General features: G+C 30.2%; 1 protein-coding gene across 1 annotated transcript in view; it reads right to left on the bottom strand.

Moving 5' to 3' along the window:
• Positions 1-13,938, bottom strand: part of LOC145313348 (latrophilin Cirl-like) — a 59,665-nt gene extending 45,727 nt beyond the window's left edge. Inside the window, exon 1 of the mRNA XM_080152707.1 lies at positions 13,666-13,938. The gene's annotated coding sequence lies outside the window, so the exon portion shown is untranslated. The remainder of the gene's footprint in view (positions 1-13,665) is intronic.
• Positions 13,939-17,141: the final 3,203 nt, after the last annotated feature.

The raw sequence follows: 17,141 nt of genomic DNA, 5'->3' as shown, positions 1-17,141 counted from the left end.
ACATATGCTGTATGTATATTGTGTAAACCCTATCTTTGGCCTGAATTCCAGATTTAATGGGCTAAATAACTATGTGTGTGTATCTATAGACATTTGTTTTGGTTGTATAGGGAGACACATAAGATGGATGTGTCTTTCTTCTTGGCTTCAAATTATAAACTTAAAATTAAACATAATTTTAACTTTCTTAAATGAGGGATATTGCTCCACAACAAAACTTATTTGCTTTACGCCATTCCTGTATTTTAAAAATTGAATAGGAGTTTTCTCACAATTTTGAATATACTAGAAAATTTAGTTAACAATCTAGAATTGATAAAAATTAGTTGATTGAACTAATCTAACTGCTATCCAGTCCCCACCACCGACCAACTAAAATAAAATTCCTTAGTTAAATAAGATTAAAATTTCTGATCCCTTTCTTAGTAGATTAGACACAATAGATGGATTCTTCTCAAATTTCATTGTATAGATTTTTGTTAGTGATTATAGTCAGCCTGCGTATTGTGAGGAGGTCCAAATTCTCAGCATAATAATATCTTTAATTAGTTCTTTTATGCTATTTTTAAACAATTTCTTAATCAAGAAAAAATTAAAAAGAAAATTTAACCCATTTTATAAGATTTTGTCCTTTTTTGTCCTAGATAACATGAATGAAAAAGAAGATGTAAAATGTTTTTGTTGTCCCCCGTCTCTTTAAGTCTACAAACCCTGAAAAATTCGGGCAATAAAACAGGGTTTATTTGACAAGTTAAAAAAACGTTTGAAAGAAAAAGAAAAATCAAGAGCTCTAATTATATGTTTTGAAAAATAGAATGGTAAAAAAAGACCAGTATATAATGTATTGATACATCAGAGACTGTTCCTTTTTTTTTTTTTTTTAAATGTTAAAAATGAGTGACATGACTTGAATTGGAAGTGTGTAATGTCCCAACCCTCCTGTAATTTTTTTGTATCCTTTATCAGTCAAGGTTATGCTAAAAGGTACGCTGCAAAAATAAAATCATAAAAGCATTGAAATATCTAGTTCTCTATTTTTATGCACGTAAAATTGTTTATTTCAAACGTTACTTTTTTCGAAATCTGTTAATTTCTTTAGCAGTTAACAAATTAAGTTTCTACCTTGATTAAGAACCTTTGTCAGTAGCCAGATTTAGATAATAAATCCTCAAACACTAAAATTTCCTCCCGCATTTTTTGTTAAAACTTCAACAGATATTTTTTCTCAAATTGTAGGTTCATTTGAAATGGATTGATGGAACCAAAAGTTAGTAAAACCATCAACTAAAATACAGGGGAGGGAAATTCATTTTTTTTCTGTCTTCTAAAAAGGCCATTTTTACTACTAAGAGAAATAAAAGGAGAGGAGAGTTTAATTCAGGTGGTAGTTAACCTGATTACGAGAAATAAGGGGGGTGGGAAAATAAAGGCGTAAACTGTACTTTTTCCTTTTCCAGTATTATAGAAAAAATATAAAAGGATAGTATTGAAAGGGGGGAGGGGTTAAAGTTTGTTGCAATATCTTGAAGAAAAACCGCCAGAGGTAAAAGGAATGTACCAACTAATTATAGCTCTTCTTCAAACCCCTACCCCACCCCCCTGTTCTTCTACATCCCCTGTAACCCTTCTTTTCATTTGTTCTTAACCTTTTATCTCCTCCTACCTAAACCTCCTAGATGTCATACAATGTAACAAAAAATTCCCATTATTTAATTAATGCACCAAAAAACTTTTATTTAAAATATCCTTTTATGCCTTGATATGTCATTAGAATTAATCAATAATATTTTGCTCATTTGCTAATCAATATTTTCTCTTGGTTAATGAATGGAAACACCCCCTAACTCCTTATCTAGTAAGGCTTATTTAATGTGGTTGGGAAAAACAAGACAATTTTTTCTTTGGTGTGACCCCTTGGTTGATGGTGAGACTTTATTACATGTCAATCATAAATGATTTATGGTAAAATTTTTCACCTTTTGTATTACAAGATAATTAAATTTAAATGTGTTTTAAAGAGGAGGAGAATTTTTTATTTGTACAAAGTAAATAAGAGCATGCCATTAGTTTTTAAAAACGGTAAATTTTTCGCGCGTAAACTTAATTAGTACCTGATAGACAAGAATAACATTAATATTACCCAACCATTTTTTATAAATTTGAATAACGTTACATGGTAATTAACTGTAAATATAATGAATGATTTAATATTAAAGCCAGAAGGCCTAAAATTTGCTTATAGCGGCACAATCTCAGCGGTAGACAACAAGGTTTAATTACTCTGGGTACCCGTCACTTTTTTCCTCCATCAACACTAAATTATATCTAAAATATGTCAAACTAGTCTCGTAAAACGATTAAAAATATGTGATGGCCCAAAAGTGAATAGATAAACCTTATGATTAAAGATAAAAGTTCCTGAAACCATTTTTAGATTAGTCCTAGGGCGGATAAATATAAATTTGTTGCAAGAAAAAAAGGCAACAATGTTTTTTTTATATTTGATTTTATTGATTTCAACCATAATTGTATTTTATGACTGAGAATAAAATTGAACAACGACAACAGGGAAATTTAAAACCAAAGCCTCAAAATTTTTGGTAGCGCATCTACTCTATAAATAAACAAATAAATGTCTGTATGTTCTTTATAAAAAAAAACTAACTATTTTTGAATTTATAAAAACATAATTATTTTTTGTAAAATAAAAGTTTTTTTAAGTGCGTCACTTGTGGAAACCATTATTCTTGTTTTATTTATGTTTTGTTTACAATGTTTTAAGCCTCTCAGCAAGCAACAACGGACTTGGGTTTAAGGAATGTTTGGCGTATCAAATGGTTGGGATTTTATATACACATGTATATGTATGTATGTTCTAAACCCATATCAAATTGCCCTGCTTTGGATTAAAAACTAAGACACAGAGAAATTTAAAGGTGAAATCTGATTGCTTATAAGACACAGGATAAGATTAAATACTAGACATGTAAATATGTAAAATAAATCTAATGGAGAAAGGTTATTTTAAAATGTCCACGTTAAATTTGATAAAAGAATTTTATGTGTTAAAAAAAACAAGTCATTCAAATATAAAACAATTAAATTCCGGCCGAAGCAACAAAACACTAAAAATCGTTGGAATCTCTAAAATCTAACAGCAAGGATTTGGACTTAGAAATTCGACACCTTATTTTAATCCAAGCTTTAGGTTGGTTTACTTTTAAATTTGTATGTTATTTTTTTACGTAGAATTTATAATATTGAACTAAAATATAAAATCAATATAAATTTTATAACAAAGAAAGTAAAGTTAAAATAGATTATATCCACAAATTTAAATGGAAGGGCTGAAGGGAGAAAATCACCTTCCATGAAATTTTTCTAAACAAAATGAAGCATGGGGTGAAAAATTGATCTGACAAAGTATTTGAGTGCAACCTTTTTAAGCATTAACATTTTATTTAATCTATTTTTCATAGACATAGGCAAAAGGGGAAATTTGTAATGGAATGTTTATCTTGTAAAATAAACTATTTATAAAATTTTTAAAGAAAAGTAAACTTAAATTGTGTTTAAAAATAAGTTTTTAGAATAAACCTGTGGATAAGAACATGCCCATGATTGTACATCCTTTGATTAATCTTTGATTGATCTGTTGGTAGAAAGTATAGAAGAGTATCACAGATGCTATTAACATGGTATCCATACAATAAAGTTAAAAATATACTTTGTTACAACCACAAAGCTATAAGAAAGCTCTAAAACTTAGAAAAAGGAACTTTTATTTATTCAATTTTTCCACTTTATAAGACCATGCTATACTTTAAACCTTTATAGCATATAATTTTTGCTGCATTGTATTGCCACCTAATTCGCTAATACCACAATATCGTCACATGGTCAATAATCTGATAATGCGCTTAGCTAGAGCTCGAGCTAGCAACCCCCCTCTCTTACCTGAAATACAGGAAACAGAGAATTAGTAAAATTATTAGTAATTTCATGCATTTTTTGTCAAATTTATAATTGCGCAAAAAACTTTGGCATGTTTATAAATCAAAAATAAAAGGAAACATTTTACACTGAAAAAATCCTCACAATTTAATTTAAAAAATCCTTTAAATTAAACATTTGACAAATTATAAGAAGGGATTAAACCAATTATCCTAGAAACTGACAAATTTGATTCTACAGATAACATTTCAGACGAACAAAAGAAAATTTTAAGCCAAATGTAAAAGTAATAAATACTGACATGCCTACACGTATAAGAAGCTTAAAGTCATAAAATAGATGGTTGAACTTGGAGCTAATTTGAAAATTAGCCCAAAATGGTTCAATTATCATAGTTATCTGAAATTTTTAATGTTCTACATTCATGAAATATGGATATTTTAAGTACAGATACTCATTGATTCACTTTGTTTTAGAATGTTGTAAAACACAGTTGAATGCTATATATTTAACACAATTGTCCTTGTTTTAAGAAAAGTACCCAGCCTAACAACACTTTAAATAAGTTGTAATAGTGGTTCTATCACAATTATTTATAGACTCAACAAAAAAAAAAGATGATAAATGGACTTATTAAAGAAAAAGCTTAAGTTACATAGGAAGATATTTCCTACGGTTTGATACCCTTTTGTTGAAGAAAACGATTCTCTTAAAGATGTCATTCAGTGTGCAAAATATTTTTTGCCATAATTTTGCAAAAAATATAAATCTAAATTTAAACATGGATTAACTCTAAACTTTTTTTTAAAGATTTTTAAAAATTCAGTTTTTTTGGCAGATTTTGTCCCATCGTGGTTCACTGTGCCCTGGTAAAACTATTGGTAAAAAGGTTTGTAGCCTGGGGAGCCTACATTGTGCTCGCCACCACTGAACACTACCCCCCCCCCCCCCCATAACACCAACACAAATATAATGGGTTTCTATTATTGGTGTCAGAAACCGTAGGAGATGCGAAACCCTTTAAATCTGGGCTGGTAGAGCATAATAAATTATCTTTTAATAAGGTGATTTTATTCATTGCTCTCAAAAGTGTCAAGATTAAAAGAAACACATGTTCAGACGGACATAAAAATAAATTATAGGAAATTATTGCCATAACGGATCCTTTAATTAAAGGGTTAATAATAAATTGTAATAGGGCAAAAAATTGTGCACAGCTCAAATGACCACATAATAACCCAAGATCCCACATGGGGTAGAAAAAATTGCTTTGCTTTCTCGACTCTTAATAATACAAAATAAGATATATATATACATATGTATGTGTACTATAATGGTATAAATTACACCAGCAAAGTCGTACTGTGCAAAAAAAATCGCTACGGTCTAATCACAAAATTACATCAGAAGACTTCTGAAAGGTTTAAATTGCGGGGCAAAAATTGTATAGCAAGGGTTGGGTAATGTGTGTACGTAAAGGAATCTTATTCTATTGTTGCTTTTAAAATAATTTCTATTATGTAGCTTCTTGAAGAAAAAAGACAGAAAAGAATGGTTGCAACATAATACGGAGAAAGTAAAAATGCAAATATGCCAAAAAAAGTAAGCATTGGTTGTTGACTCATTTTGTCTGTACTGTCACCTTAATTGTATGTAGAAAAAATACGTCCCCTCTCCCCATTGCCCAAACGCAAAATTTACATGAAAATATGGAAAGGGGGTGGGGTATGTGGGATATTTGTAACTTGTATAAAGCCTAATTGTGTATACATGTTGTCTAGTGTCCATCAAAATTTTGCCCTAGCAAGCAGAAAATCACAACATAATGTTTTTCTATTGTACCTGTAACCACCCCCCCCCCATCCCCCTAAAAAAAGTCCAAATATCCCCCCTCCCCTAAAATTTCAACCCCCATTACTTATTCATCACAGTGGGAGGCCGAAATCAAAGGGGTAGTAAAATACAACCATTCTGGGAGATTTTTTAAATCAGAGGGGGGAATGGAACATTGGGGAAGGGGATAAAATAAGTATATATGAAGTTTACTAACAAACATTTATACACAACATACATGATGCTTTTTTGTCCCATTACAAACCAAAACATGTAATAAATGACCAGTCTATAAGATATTTAAAATTTTGTAAAAGAATAAATAAAACCAACATCAATGTTACGAAAGAGCATCTATAATGTAATATTGTTTATGATAAATTTTTCTATGGCATGAAAATAAGTTTTAATAGACCGGTCTTTTCATCCTTGTTTATCTTCGACTCCATGTAAAATTCGATAATTACTTTTGGTTGGTTCTACAGCTTTTTCTTTTTACACACTAGCCACAATATTTAACTGTTTCTTTTTGGGGCTCAGATTTTTCACAAATTTTATCTTGTCTAGACCTTAATTTAGAACACAAGAAGAGAAATTTTAGGTAGCTAAATTTACTCCATTTATATATCTGTTAGTGTCAGTGCTAGCGAGGGACAAATTTATGAATGTCTAGAGGAGTCTTTTGTACCAGATTCATCCGTCTGACCCTAAGTGACCTCTTTCTAAAAAGATTTATTTGAGATATTTGATTCAAACTACTTTTTTTATCTATCTTTTTATTCTTTTTGTGGTTCTCATTTTACTAAAATAAAATAGTGCTTTGTTGATGAATTTTATAAAAGCTTAATTTGATATCTCAATCTGAATTTCATTTATAGCCAAGAACATGGATATATTATTTGAAGAAAAAACATTTTTTCAATAAAAAAACTGAACAAGTGAAGTTTGCAAAAAAATAAATAAGTAAAAAAGACCAAATAAGGATTTAAAATAAAAAGAATTCATCAGAAGCCTTATTCCTGTCCTTGTTTTTTAGTCCAGACTACATTTAACAAAGAAAGAAATTTTCCAAAATCTCCATTAATTTTGATAGAAAGATAACGCGCCTGTTGTTTGTATGCAAGGAAACCATTTTCCCTCATTTTTTTGGCATAGCCCTGGCTTAATATATCATCCTGCTTATCTCCTGATCTGTCAACACAGGGCATGAAGAATTGAGTTCCATTATGAATATATTACAAAAATACAAGTTTTTATTACAGGATCAATTTCCAGTAAAATAATTTGACCAAAAAGCACAAGGCACTATAAATATTTTCTACTGTATCTTTCTAAAGATTAATCTTTGAAAAACTGCTAATGTTTGATAAATGCAGGAAAATATGTTGCTTTTCGAAGATTTCTTTGTAAATATAGGAGAATTTTCATAAAAACTCAACTCTGAGAGAATATTTTGTGATTCTGCCGGAGACAAAATACACTTGACTATGTTCTATTCTGGATAATAAATAATAAATGAAACCGTGTGTAGGATTCATCATAGTATATTTATCAACAAGTGTCCAGATATAACTGCTCAAATTATGGATTAACTAAATGAAAAGATGATTTTGAATATTTTGTAAGCCTCTATGTTTAAGTTTTTGCCCTATACATTTTCATTTTGTTTATATTCGAAGTATTTTAATAAAATTTTTATTTTAAAGATATTTTTTTTCTTCTGGTTTGAAGAAAAGGCAATTTATGTAGGACGCTTCACAGAGCACCCTATAATTCATTCATCACTTGAGGCATTTATTATACAAAAATAATTACAAAAACATTAAAAATAAAACAAGTTTCCTACTCATTTCTTACTTAAAAATATTATTTTTTTTTATTGCGCACTTATAATTGTTGATAGTCTGAAAATTCATGGTTACTAATTGGTTCATTAAAATGATATGATCATGGCTAATAAAATCACCTTTCTATCTTCAAATAATTGGAACCAATTGTCAATTAAGTAGATGAAAATAATAATTGGAAAGACTAAATTATGAAACTAATTTTTATAATTAGGAGATGAGAGTCAATAATTGGTTAAGTTTAATTATATTTTAAGATCTTGGCAACATCTAACAGGAAATTATTATTTCTAGCTTTCCTCTGTAATATCAATTACATGTAAGATATATGTATAAAATATATTTTTGTTTGGATTATATTACAACTATCTTAATCTATTTTTTCTACCCAATTTTTGGCAATAATTGCATAAGCTTATTTTCTTAGTAATGGTAATTGGATATCAATTATCAATATTACTTTATTTGCAACAATGGAATTATTTTTACATGTGTATTCATTAGTGGAACATATTGTTTTCTTATAGCCTAATGGTAAAATACAAAAACAGATAACAAAATAATAAATGATTCAATAAATAGTTGAATATCTATATATCAAAACCAATTGAAGTTTAACCCATTAACAAACTCTTTTTTTTCGTGCGTAACTTTCAATCATATTTGCAATAAACTTTGCAAAATGGGTGGCAATTGTGTGTGTTTGTATGGATGTTTGAGTGTGTGTGTTTCATTAAGTGTGTAAGGAGGCGTGGTTTCATTAAACCTAATTGCGAGAGTAATATAGCGGTAGCAGCCGTATCAAATTCAAAGCGGGGGCGTTGAAAGCCTATACATACATTAGTTTCATTTTATACGCATCTATCAAATAATATTAAATAATATCAAAATCATACGTTGTACATCTGTTGCAGGCTTAAAGTAGGGATTATAAAATTAATACTTTAAATATAAATAAAGTGCTTTATATGTAAAAATAGGTTATTAATTATAAATCCTTATTTATATAATATTAACAGATGTGTAGGTTGGGTAAGTGATAGATTCCAATCAAATGGAACAAAGGTTTTAAAACTTCCTTTATGATAAAACTAAACAAGCCAAACAATTGTTTAAAATTGGATATAGAATATACGTGGATATTATCTATTAGGAGGTGAGAGGTCGGTGAAGGGGGTGGATGAAGGAGACCGTTATTTTAGCCAGCTACAAGTTTCTTTTTTAGAGATCTGGTATAAAGATTTAAGTAATAATGAATTCACATTGATTAACTATTTTTTAAAAAGAATGAAATAAATTTTAGCACAGCTATCATCCAAGCAAAATGAAGAAGACCAAAATCATCACAACACTCCTCTTTTCAATCGTCACTTCAATTAAATTTAAAGGTAAGTCAGCAATCAGCATCTGTACATCATACCAGGGATTTAAAGGGATAAGACAATGGCCGATAAATTGATGCAAATCCCCAACAATAAAACACAAAATTCCCTTTTCTGTGGATTACAATTATTGGTAGAAACGTTTGGACAATCAACTTAATATATCAACCAACCAAGACCAATAAATAAGAGAACTTATAAAAAAAACTTTGGGGACAGACCATTGTCCCCTTCCTTCCTGACAACACACAAGTATTCATGTTCTTAAGTACTTTGTATGGCAGGAGGAAGACTTTAAGCACATGACCATAACTAAATTTTAAGCCAAGTTTACCCAAGATTGTTTGTGTGTGTGAGTGTGTGTGTGTGTGTGTGTGAGTGTTTGTAACCTAATTATAATTGTAATTACTGTGAATAGTGTGAAGGTTATCTCTGGCAATAATCTCAAAAGTGAACCAAAAATTTCAGCAAAATTGTCATAACAGCTAAATTATATGAATTTTCTATAAAATGTTCACAAGTGTAATTAGGTATCCGCAAATATTTGCACTGTGCAGATAAAAATCCTAAAATTTAATTCAATATCTACTATTTCTTTTTGCTATGTTATCAAAACCGAATCAGCTGTTTTGAAGGAACATTTTACTTTTAGGACCACACATCTAGTTCAAATCTATTATTATCTGAAGAGAAATGCCCAAAATTAATTGAAATCAACAAGAAATGAATATTATATATTTGCAGCGAGGGTGCTAATTTGATTTGGTTTCAAAGCCCCACAGAGTTTGTAATTTATCATTATTCATAAATTTGTATATCATTTGGAAAATTGTTGGGTATTTCAGCTCAGGCTTACGAGGAAAAAAATTAAATATTACAGCTCTTGCAATAAATTAAAGCTATGAAATATAAAAAATGGTTAATATGATGGCTTATCATATAGGTCAAATAAATGCATACCTACCTACCTATCAAGGCGTAAAATGTTTTGACTATTTTTTCATGCATGCAAGGGAGGGGCTGAATTTTGGTAAATTTGTGTTAAACATGCATGCTCAAGCCTAGAGGTTTCATAATTCAGAAGCATTTCTGTTATCCACTTTTGTATTGTATATTTTTAGATCATTATTCATGAAGATTCTGTACTTTTGCGCTTAATTTTAGTTAAAATTCTATCACATGTATGTTTATATTTATCTTACAAATTACCATACAAAAATTTTGATCTTAGGAGTAGAATTATAATCTTTTATGTCAAAAACTGGTTTTAAATGGTAGACTTTCATCATATGCATGCAAAAATTTATATTTTCAGGATAACAGCAGCTTATTAATATAAAAATTGCAAAAAAAAACAAGCAGTCAGGTAATTACGGCAATTTTTACGCAGACAACTCAAGGTTTTCAGAATTTATTTTTTTTTCATAGATTTTCTAAACTTGAACTGAATGACATTAGTGCAAGAAAAAAGGCAGGTGCCTGAAATGGATAAATAAAGACCATAAATACCGCCAAAGAAAAGCTTTGTGTTAAATTAAAAAACGCAGATTTCTGCATAAAACATAAAGATTTGGTTTTAAAATTTGAGTAAAAGTTTATTGGTCACTCTTTAATTCAATAATCTGTGCCCAATTACACACAAATACACACACACACAATTTTATGGGAAACTGATAAATCTTTTTTTCATATTATTCTCAAAACTCAATGGAGCAAATAATTTCTTGTCTATTTGAGGCCTCAGATCCTTTTCTACTCTCACAATAAAAGGAAAAAATTGTTTTCTGTCAAATTTGTTTCAATGAATCAAAATTTGTATTGAGATCTTCCATTGAAAATAAAAAGCAACAAAAAGTTGCGTTTATAAAAATTTGTATTCATATCCAAATAAAATATGCAACAAAAGGCTTTGTAAATTATCTGTTTCAAATGCATTTTGGGTCAAAATTGTTACAAATTCATATTTTACAAAAGTGAATTTTTCTTAATTTGTACTCTGTATAAAAATGAGGAAATATAAAAATTGTCATGAAACATATCATGTGTGTGTGTGTGTGTGTGTGTGTCAGGTTTTTAACCCAAAAAAACTGAAAACATTTTTGTCTGTCCCATACATTAACATTCCTAACCTTTCACAACCATTAAAATTAGATTTTAATCGTCGTGTGAAATTTTTAGGGAATTTTGGAGGATTTTTTCCGTTCTAGATCAACAGCTGAGTGTAAAATTATGTATTTAATACTCATTTTAGAGCCATTTCCCCATACAATATTAAAATGTGCGTGAGGCTATTCAACTTTTACAGATTTCTATACAATATTTTGATTGTTAAAATTGGTAGTTCTAGGAAACATCTGCAAAAAAAATCAATTCCAATTTAATTCAAATATATTGCTTTACTCTACATTTAAATTAAAGCACTTTTAGTAAGGCAGAAATTAAAGCAATTGAAAGCACATAAAGAAAAGTACTGTAATTTATTCAAAGCAGATTCCAAAGCAAATTATGTGGTGAAAAAGGCAGTTTTGGGGAGGCAACCTCGGAAAGAAAGGACTTAAAAACTAAAATGTGCAATAAATAAGAATATAATTTGAAATGGAACAATTTACAGATATTTTAGGCTAATTTTAGCAAACATAACTCATAGCTGTATAATGGTTTATGGTTTCTAAGGGAGGTTAATGTACGGCATAATATTAGTTTTTATATACTTCAATATTAATCATTTAATTTGATTTTTAAATAGTAAAAATACTTTTAGGAAAATGTAATTTTCATGGATAGAGCATTAAACAAAATCTTTAAAAAATACCGTTAATACTATTGACCTTTTTCAAGGAAATTATGTGTTAAATTCTCCTTAATTGTTTTTTTCTTACAAGAAAAAGAAAGATAGAAATAACTCTTAAAAGTCTAGATTTAGTCGAGTTGAAGAAATGAGGGAAGAAAATTAGATGACGGTGGGCAAAAATCCGTTGAAAATTTCAATTGTAATACGAGGGGGCAATTATAGTAATACCACAATCAACATTCAAAATGACCTTGCCTTCTGGCGAGCTACACTCAAATTTACTAATTTTTGGGACTCAAAAAAGAGGTTTCCTTTATTGACTTGACATAATCTAATAACCTATCATAACTGTCGACAAACTCAAATAAAATGTCGACTTAAATAAAGTGACAACAATATATTACTCCAAACTGAAATAAACGTCGAAATTAACAACACAAATGAATCATACAACAACCATTAGAACAATGATAGGCACCTAAATACACTTATGGTTCCCAAGTAATCATGCATGTTGCCATCCTTGTTGATGATAAAAAGACTATCTGGTTGGTATTGTTATGTGTAACTACTATCCACATTTAGTAACCCCTTTTTTCTTACAGTCCATGTATGCCAGGGCAGTTTTATTCACCTCCAGGGCAAAGTAGTTAATTTCTACCCAAAATCTTTGTGTATATATATACAGAAAAGTAGGTAAATAAAGGTATTTGTGGCTGCAAGCGCAAAATTATTGTAATTTTTTTTTGCAGCCATCATTATAACTATGATTATATTATAATATTTAGGACTTGGCAGCCGAACATAAGCCGCTATTAGAAAGTCCTCCAAGGTGCTTAAAATTTAATCTAATGGCGGATTGTCTTATTAAGAATAGGTTTAGACATACAGCTAATATAAAACGTCGATATCCATACAGCTAGCTATATCAAACTCTTAAAACTATTTTGATAATATTGATATCTATACTTTGTTAGGATATCTTTGGACAAGCAATCATCACTCCACGGAGTAGCTACTCTACAACTCTCAGTGGGATATTCTACATTTACTTTGTAAAGCACAGTTTATTCAATTTTAAATAGGTGTAAAAAATAGGCACGTGCAAAAAGTTGGCCTCAAAATTTAGTTTTACGAGAATGGACAGACATGTTTCATCGAAGATCTAAAATGGAGAAGTGGTTTCTTCTAGGCCAAAGCATTCTCATCATTATGTCATTCGGTTGACATTGTAAATGTAACTCTTTTTATTTTAATCAATTTAAATGCTGATTTTGTTTTTGAAACCTATTAGAGAAGAGCAGTTATTTAAATAAGGAGGATATTTACTATTGTAATCAATACCTACTATCAAAACAAAACCAGATATTTGATGTTTCATGGAGACCTGAGTTAAATTAAGCCCAAATGTAAACAATAAACATAAAACATTTACTTTAATTAAATTTATGAAAATACAGGAAAACTTTCAAAAGAATCGTTTTCCGATCTAAAGTTAAGAAAAGTTTTATAACATTTTTATATTATTTAAAAATTTGAAAATAAATTTAGTTATAAATCTCCATAGGATGAATTTTAAGTTCATTTCATCAAATTTTTATAAGGATTCTAATTTCTTTTTCTAAAAAATAGAATAAAAAGTTGCTCTCTACTTTTTACAGTAATATATTACTCTGGAAAGAAAACTTATAGAAATACTAAATTTATGTATTTCTTTTACATTAAGGGATTACTTCAGGTTATGGAAAAGTTGTGTTCATCAAAAAGAAGATAAAAACAGAAAACATACATATAAAGGATCTATATTTTAAATTATTACTAACTGACCTGGAAAATTGTAATAAAAATATTGACATACCTGTATCTCAATATAAACAGCCAAGAAATAAGACTAGATCTAATCAACTCTATCTGATCACACACAATTTAATATCAAAAACATTTTCATTTCATAACGTAGTTTTTAATATTGTTTTGATTTTTAGTCACTAATATCACTGTATTATATGTACAAGTCGTTCTAATCACTGTAACTTAAGCGAATGCTTATTATTTCAAGAATTATGGTTTTAAAATTAACACACGCAGGATCCTCCCTCGTTCAATCTCGGCTTATAACTAAATTTATTTACAAAAGGTAAATTTTTCTTTTGAGCCCTATACAAGAGCGCTTAGGGTACCCAAAGAATGCGCTCTTGGTGAGCGTACCACTGGATTCTGCCTACAAAGGGTAGGCGGAGGGGGGGGGGGATTAAGTGGGAGGAGTGGGTGAGAGGGTGGCTGGGTTACAGGGGTTGGGGGGATTAATTGTAGTTGGTGCACCCACCGCTTGGGCATAATTGGCGCTAGTCGCGTTTACACATACACCTGTGAATTTTGGTAGATTTTTTTTTTACCTGTCCATTTCCAGAAATTATTGTTGGTCAGTGACACCAAATTCAAAAGGGTTAACATTAACTTTATGCAAGTAGGGGAGGGGGGTTGATATAGACAATAGATGGAAGGGGGGGGGGGATGTAGTGCTTTGTTAAGTAAAAGAGATGATGGCATGGAGGGTTATTATAGTAGTAGTAGTAGGAATTAAAGGGGTCATGTTTCAGCATTTGCGATTATCTACGGATAGAAGATAGATAGATATTAATATATGAGAGAGAGAATGAAAGGGAGAGAGAGAGAGAGAGGTGAGAATTTAAAAAAGAGGAGTGAGGGAAAAATAAGTAAGTAAGGATTAAAGGACATGAACATAAATTAGTAGATGGGAAACTATTTCACAGAGGTCAAATGTTTTCACCAGGAAATTGTTCTTAACAATTTTATTATTTTGATATGTAAAATCAAAAGCTTCTGTGTTTTTTATTCCTATAAAAAGTGATTAACAAATAGAAATATCAACAAAAAGACATTGAATAAGTCAAAATAGTTGAATAACTTTCCCTGTTCCATGTTATGTCAGCCATTGCTAATTGCCTTTTGATCAATTTTATTCAAATAAAATGGCCTAAAATTGCATCAACTTTTTTGACATATTTAAACAAGAATGAAATCATACGATACTTTAAAATAGTCAGTAACAAAGTAGCCCCAGTATGGAATTAGCAGCTTTCGGCTTTCGCGGCTGAAAAACAAAATTGAAATCCGTGTGCTGCTGATTAACTTTCTTTGTGAAACAAATTCAGCAGTAATTTTACGACTGTGACTGCAGATTGAAAAATAAAAAAGGTCGGTTTGCCCAGGATTTGTAATGCTATGATTGTGAATAAAATCGTTGTTCAGCCGGCTTCGAATGACTGAATAAAATGTGGCTCATTTAAGCTGCGGCTGCATCGAGCTTTACAAATTGCAGCGCTTACAAAGATACATATATCAATCCATGTAATAAAGTAAAAGGATGTTTGTTTGTCTGTTTGGCTGTCTATAAGGAAGGATCTCGCTAACTGCTGTACCGATCAGGTTCTCCTCAACATGGTAGTTTGTCATAGGTCCCGAGAAGGTTTATAACTATTTTGGGGAAGGTACCACCACCCTCCCAAGAGAAATCGCCCCTAGAAAAAATTATCCCCCCCCAAAAAAAATTAAATAGAATAAAAAAGTTTAATTTTTCTCAAAAATCTAAATTAATAAAAAAATTGGTTTTGGGATTCAACTGCCCACTCACGAGTGTCCCTAGTGGCCTCTGGGGCGTAGCTACTAGTATTTGATAAATTATTAAGAATTTCATTGACCCTTTTTTAAATTTAAAAACATGCCCTTGCGAACATAAAAACTTACATGGGTTCTTACATGCAAAATAATTAGGTATGCTTTATACTTGGTGGCCCTATATATTGTAATAAGTCATACTTTTCAGGAAGCAGTTCTTATTTAATACAGTTAAGCAACACAGGGATATAGGGATATATCAGTGACAGACAAATTATTTTCTGCAAGTACTAAATAATTTATTACAAGCTTGAATATATACGGGGGGAGAAATTTTTTGCGTTTTACCTAGGATTTATAAGGCTCCTCTTTTTAATAAGAAAAAACATTAAAGTAAAACACTTTATATATCAACTAACGGCTACGTCATTTAGATGCCTAAGGGGTACTTAAAGCGGTGGGGGTTGAATTCGAATCCTACCCCCTTTTTAAAAGCGAAGCTATTCTATAATTAGGGTCGGTCAATCCATACGTCCGTCCGTCCGTAACGGAAAGCTTTTTTCGTTAATTTAAGCATTTTAGAATTGTCCTATCGATTTCAAACTTTGCATGGTGATTCCTTTAGTAGTTAGGCACGATTTAGAAAGCGTACAACTCTATAATAATTTCAAAAATGTTCGTACGTCCATTTTAAACATGTTGATTTTTTTTCTTTTTTAAAAACAAATTTTTATGTGATCTAATCATACGATTGATCTGATTTTTGAAATATTGATTCCTGGGACAACAAAGTATAATGTTATAAGCGAAGCAACTCTATAATCAAGTCCTAAAAATGTAAGTATGTCCATAAACATTATCCTTTAAAGGACCTTTAAGAAACTACATTGTAAAAAAAGAACAATATCGGTTTAGCAGTTATCGAGATCCTGTGGTACAGGCACACAGAGATCCTGTTACTTTTGAATATGGGAAGTAGCAATATTAAACCACCATCACCCACAAAAATCATTCATTATTTTTAATGCGCAGCTTTGAAAAATTGAGGTTATCTTTGACTTACCAAGTGCAGAATGCAATAACCTATATTATTAGCTTTGGATTTGCATATATGATAAATATATTATGAAAAGCACGCCTACTCTACAAATTGTATATTGGTTGATAGTTGGTTATATCTATTTTTATGCAGGGTTTAGTCTATCGGCTGGGGTCAGGCCTACTTTATAGAAGATATGGACCCGAGAAAAATGCTTACTATTCTTCTCAACTTAACTGCTTTAAGCTAGGAGTGAAGCCACTAATTATTCTTACAAAAACTGAATATAAAAAAAGATCAAAATAATTGTCTTAAAAGGAAAAAATTGCAATTAAAAAAAATGTTTATGGCCATTGTTAAAAATTCTATTTCTGTAAAACTGGGCAAATATGAATTATTTGGCAGTGCAGTGCAAATAACTGAAACAAGGAGGACAACAGCCATAAAGCGAAGCTCAGAACACCAGGACAACGAACATTTACAAATTGAACATGCTTTGATTTTAAGGCTTGGCTATAGAAAGGCTTAGCTTAAACCCTTAGATCACAATTTTCAAAAATTAATATGCTTAAAATTGAAGTGCAGACTTTCTAGTAATGAATATAGAGTTACTATGATTTCTGTATTTCCTGAATCATGATAGACGGACGGACCTA

Source organism: Acartia tonsa, chromosome 3 (assembly GCF_053477335.1).
Source record: "Acartia tonsa isolate MP-2025a chromosome 3, ASM5347733v1, whole genome shotgun sequence".
Classification (NCBI taxonomy): domain Eukaryota; kingdom Metazoa; phylum Arthropoda; class Copepoda; order Calanoida; family Acartiidae; genus Acartia; species Acartia tonsa.
This window is presented reverse-complemented; position numbering and strand designations above follow the sequence as displayed.